Source organism: Gorilla gorilla, chromosome X (assembly GCF_029281585.2).
Source record: "Gorilla gorilla gorilla isolate KB3781 chromosome X, NHGRI_mGorGor1-v2.1_pri, whole genome shotgun sequence".
Taxonomy (NCBI): domain Eukaryota; kingdom Metazoa; phylum Chordata; class Mammalia; order Primates; family Hominidae; genus Gorilla; species Gorilla gorilla.
The window spans coordinates 80,945,124-80,951,159 of record NC_073247.2 but is presented as its reverse complement, the minus strand read 5'-3'; the positions used below and the strand labels follow the sequence as shown (position 1 = coordinate 80,951,159).

The following is a 6,036-nucleotide window of genomic DNA, read 5'->3' as shown; positions in this document are numbered from 1 at the left end:
TCACCTCTTAAAGGCCCCATCTCCCAATTCCATTACATTGGCAATTAAAGTTCAACATGAGTTTTGGAGGAGACATTCAAACCATAACAGATGTGTATTGCATAATTACTTATAGCTTTTTTAAACCCTAAAAATCATAGTAATAGCTGAGTAGATTGTGACACATCCACACTCTGAAACACTAGGCAACCATTGAAGATTAGTAATTAGAGCCATACTGATTGATTTCCAGGGAGTGTTATTGAGTGAGAAGAACACGAACTGGAAAAGTATGTATATAATCTCATTTTAATAAAAAAGGACAAATAAAAACTTGTGCATGTATTGCATATGTGTGTATGTATATACACACAGAAGTATACATATATGTGTACACATATGTCTGTATGTGATTACACAGGTATGAAGAAAAATATGGAATAATAAATACTAGTTTATTGACATAGGTTGTGGAGGGGGTACTGATATAGGCCAAGGTGGGAGGCAAGTAAAAATAGAAAGGGCTATAATTTTTTTCTTTCATAATTGAGAGTTTATTGGTTGAGGATCAGTACAGACATTTTGATTTGTACACAATTCTTAACATATGTAACAAAAATCTAAAAAGCCATGTATTGTAATTCTTTTTTAAAGTTATTCCACTGACTTTCCTGCTTAAAATTTGGAAGCAAATTTTCCTTAAGAGGCTATCAAGTACCAGTACCTTCACATGTTGATAAGCTGTTATATACGTCCCACCAATTCACAACTGAATAGCATGTACACCACGTATTCAAATTTTAAATCTTTCACAGCACAGTAACAAAGTTATCAGGAAAACAGGACTACCAGAACCAAAGATGTTACAGAGTGCACACAATTCTGACAGGGAGAGCCATGATCAAGGAGTGGTTTTCTTTAGGAAACAATTCTACTAAAAAAAAAAAAAAAAGAAAAAACATGGGACTAGAAGTAATTTAAACTGTTCAAGACATTAAATGCAGGACTGACTCCATATTGCCATTTAATATGCTTTGTATTATAGGATATAAAAACTAACCCACCATCTGTGGAATGTTAAGCTGGCACCCGAGACGGTCAAAGACTCCCATAATTCAATATCCCACACTATTTTCTGGTTGTACCAAAAAATAAACAACCAACAAACGATTTCACCTCTTAAAAAAAAAGCATTTACACTTAAAAATGGGATAAGGTGTGATTCCCTCCTTCTTAAAAATGTTTCTAGAGCTACTAAAAAACTTGCATTTACAAAATAGTTGATAAAAATATTCCTCTGGATTGTACAAGAAGGGAGACAGGGACCACTGATAAGACATTGTATATGGTGCTAATCAGTCTTGGCTCCTGCTTCATCAGAGGCTGGACTCTCCTCAGTTTTCCTTTCCCTGTTTTCTGCAGGTAAGTCTTCTTTAGTTTGTTGGTTAGCCACTTCGGCCTGTCTTCCCTTTGCTCCCCTTTTCCGTTTTGTTTGCACTTTTTTGTCTGAAGATTTGTCCTTTGCTGCTGCCTTTTTCGGCTTTGCTTCCACTTTTGCAGGAGGTTTAGCTGACAATCACGCAGATCTCCTCTTGGGCTCTTCCTTGGCGGCCCCTTCAGCGGAGCAGACCTTCCTCTTGGGAATCCTGGCGGCGGGGAGGGCGCGTGCCGGGTGCCTGTGGGCCGCGGCGCGCGGAGAGCCTTCGCGAAGCTGGGCTGGCTGGCTGCTACCACTCCTCCGGCCACCCAAGCTCAGAAAAGACTATAGTTTTAATAAAGCATGCACATAGGATTTCTTTTATGACTGTGTTTAAAATTACATAAATATTTGTGTGTAATTATAAAGATATTACCTTAAAAATATTTTTAAAAGATGAGTAAAAATATACCAGGAAAAAATCTTATCAAAAGAAAACTGGAGGCCGGGCGTGGTGGCTCACTCCTGTAATTCCAGCACTTTGGGAGGCCCAGGCAGGCAGATCACTTGAGGTCAGGAGTTCAAGACCAGCCTGGCCAACATGGCAAAACCGTGTCTCTACTAAAAATACAAAAATTAGCCTGGCATGGTGGCATGAGCCTGTGTTCCCAGCTACTTGAGAGGCTGAGGCAGGAGAATCGCCTGAACCCAGGAGGCAGAGGTTGCAGTGAGTCGAGATCATGCTGCTGCACTCCTGCCTGGGTGACAGAGCGAGACTCCATCTCAAAACAAACAAACAAACAAACAAACAAACAAACAAACAAACTGGAAAGTAGGATTGCTGACAGGATTGACCTTTATACCAAAAGTCTTATTAGAGATACGTCATTACGTCATTTATTAGTGATCAAATAATTCTCTGAGAAGATAGAACAATCTTGAACCTACAATGCCCTCTATGTGCTTTTAAAACATATATAAATACTATGGTAATATACATACCCTCTTACAACTCACTTTTTGCATTCAATATTGATTTCTAGATTTATCCCTTCTGATACAACTAGCATTAGATTCTGCATCTTAGCTGTGTTACAGTAGGTCTTCCACCATCACAACTATTCATTTCCCTCTTGATAAACGTTTAGGTTCGTTCTAGTTTTTTGCTATTAAAAACAATACTGTGATGTAAGGAATATAACAGCACATATTTCATTTCAATCATGTGCAAGTATATCTGTAAGCAAATTCCTAGAAGTAGAATTTCTGGGCCAAAAAGTATGTGCATTAGTAATTTGATAGCTATTGCCAACTTGCTGACTACAGAGGCTCTAACTACCAAGTAACCTCACCCTACCACCGGCAGTGTTGAAGGGTGCCTGCCTGTGGCTCCACACCTTCAACAACAGTGTTTATCAAACTGTCTCTCATTGCTCAGTCTGATGGGTGAAATCACATCCCATTTTATTTTTATCATTGAGCTTGAATGTCTTCTCAAATGTTGAAATGCCATTTGTATTTCCTTTCTAATAAAATGTATATTGGTATCCTTTGCTCATGTTAAAATTGGTTTGTTGGCCTTTTATTGATTTATAGGAGCTCTTCATGTATTTGGGAAATTAGTCCTTTGTGCAATTAGCAGCAAATATTTAATTGAAATGGGGTCTTGCTATGTTGCCTAAGCTGGTCTTGAACTCCTGGCTTCAAGTTGTCAAGGCGAGCCACTGTGCCTGGCTCTGCATTTGTCTTTTACTTTACTTAGAATTGTTTATTTTTTGCTGGCCAGAAGATTTTTTTTGATGTAGTTGAAACTTTTCTCTTTCTCTTTTTTTTTCTCTTCTATAGTTCATTGAACTTACAAAGGTCTTCTCCATTCCAGGATTATGAAAAAACATTCTCCCATGGTTTATTTTAAGTGCTTTTAAAATTTCATATTTACATTTAAAGAAAATTCTGACTATGAGAAGATATTTGCAACGGTACAAATACAGCTGACATCTGGTATTCAGAATATATAAAGAACTCCTAGAAATCAATAACCATAAAAACAACCCCAGTAGAAACATGGACAAAAGATATGAACAAGCATTTCAGAGAAGAGATCTATATGGTCAAAAACTGTAAAAGGATGATTAACTTCTCTAGTAATTCAGGGAAAAGCAAAGCCAGTGTTCCATACTCATCAGATTGGCAACAATTTTAATTGGCAACAATTTTAAAGCCTATATCAAGAGTGCTGAGGATCTGGTGAAATACCAAAAGCAGAGATGTGAATAAACTTCAGGTGAAAATGTGAATTGTTACAACCATTTTGGAAAACAGATTGGGAATATTTATTCAGGTTGAAATGCTCCAACCTCCTCCTGCCCCCGTGATGCCTCATGATGTCCTCCTCCTGCCCCCATGCATGCTCTTGGGTAATCTCCTCCCATTGAGTGTGGGTTAGGCTTAGTAACTCACCTTTAATAAATAGAATGTGGCAAACATGTTATGATGTCACTTCTAGGAACTGCCTTGCAAGAAATGTTAAAAGAGGTTCTTCAGAGAGAAGAAAAATAATACGGGTTAGAAATATGAATCTACGTAAAGAAAGGAAGAACATTAAAACAGAAATAAATGACAGCATAAATAAAATAAAATATTTTGTTTTTCTTGTTACTAACTGATCTAATAACAGCTTGTTCAAAAATAACAGTAACAATATGTTGGATGATTATAGTATATATACTAATGAAATGAATGACAGAAATGCTTATTACATTTCTGTTATAAGAGATTGAAGGAAGGAATTGGAAATATTATGTTATAAGGTGCCTGCCCTATTCATGAGGAGTTATAGTGTTATTTAAAAGTGAACTTGGACTAGTTGTAAATGTATATTGCAAGCTTTAGAGTAATCACTAAAAAAGTAAAAATAAAAAGTAAAATTAATATGCTAAGAGAGGAGAGAAAATTGAACATATAAAATGCTTAATTAAAATCAGAGAAACTGAGTGCAGTGGTTCGTGCCTGTAATCCCAGCACTTTGGGAGGTGAGGTGGGAGGATCGCTTGAGCCCAGGAGTTCCAGACCAGCCTGGGAAATATAGGGAGGCCTCATCTCTACAAAAAAGTTAAAAAGTTAGCTGAGCATGGTGGTGTGTGCCTGTAGTCCCAGCAACTCAGGAGGCTGAGGTGGGAGGATTACTTGAGCCTGGGAGACAAGGCTGCAGTGAGCTGACATCGCACCACTGCAACCCAGTCTGAGTGACAGAGTGAGACCCTATCTCAAAAAAAAAAAAAGGGCTGAACATCGTGGCTCACACCTGTAATCCCAGCACTTTGGGAGGCCAAGGTGGGTGGATCACCTGAGGTCAGGAGTTCAACACCAGCCTGGGCAACATGGTGAAACCCTGTCTCTACTAAAAAAATACAAAAATTACCCAGGTGTGGTGGGCGCCTATAATCCCAGCTACTCAGGAGGCTAAGGCAGGAGAACCACTTGAACCTGGGAGGTGGAGTTTGCAGTGAGCTGAGATCGCGCCACTGCACTCCAGCCTGGGTGACAGAGCAAGATTCCATCTCAAAAAAAAAAAAAAAACCCAGCAAGGGCATCAAATAGGGAGTAGTTACAAGTATGGTAAATATTAATCCAACTATATCAATAATCACTTTAAATGTGAATGATCTAAATGCACCAATTAAAAGAGACTATCAGAATGGATTTTAAAAACAAGATTTAACTATATGTTATCTACATGAAACCAACTTTCTAAAGACAGAGATAAACTAAAAGTAAAGGGATTCAGAAATATATACCATACTAACAGTAATCAAAAGAAAGCCAGAGTAGCTATGTTAATTGCAGACATAGCAGATTTCAGAACAAAGAAAATTATTAGGGATAAATAGGGGTGTTATGTAATGAAAGAGGAGTCAGTTCTCCAAGAAGACACAACAATCTTTAATGTGTGTGTGCCTAACAACAGAGCATCAAAATACATGAGTCAAAAACTGATAGGACTTCAAGAAAAAATAGATGAATCCACAATTATAGCTGGAGACTTCAACACCACTCTATCAGTAATTGACAGATCCAGCAGGCAGAAAATCAGTAAAGATATAGTTGAACTGAATAGCACCATCAATCAACTGGATCTAATTGACATTTATAGACAACTTCATCCAACAAAAGCAGAATACACATTCTTTTCAAGCTCACATTGAACATTCACCAAGATTGACTACATCCTGGGCCATGAAACATGCCTCAACAAATTTAAAAGAATAGACATTATACAAAGTATGCTTTCAGACCACAATGAAATTGAATTAGGAATCAATAGAAGAATGGTAGCTGGAAAATCACATAATATTTGGAGATTAAACAATATACTTCTAAAGAAAACATGGGTTAGAGAAGAAGTGTCAAGATAAATTTTAAAATATTTTGAGATAAATTACCAAAATTTGTGGGATGCAGCAAAAGTGGTGCTTAGAGGGAAATTTGTAGCATTGAATGCACACATTAGAAAATAAGAAATACCTTAAATAAATCATCTAAGCTTCCATCTTAGGAAACTAGAAAATAAAACAGCAAATTCAGCCCAAAGTAAGCAGAAAAAAAATGCAATAAAAATTAAAACAGGAATCAATGAAATT

The 6,036-nt window shown here is 37.2% G+C and overlaps 1 pseudogene; it reads right to left on the bottom strand.

The window, feature by feature from the left end:
• Nucleotides 1-1,330: 1,330 nt before the first annotated feature.
• LOC101128738 (non-histone chromosomal protein HMG-14-like) lies at nt 1,331-3,883 on the bottom strand (annotated as a pseudogene).
• Nucleotides 3,884-6,036: the final 2,153 nt, after the last annotated feature.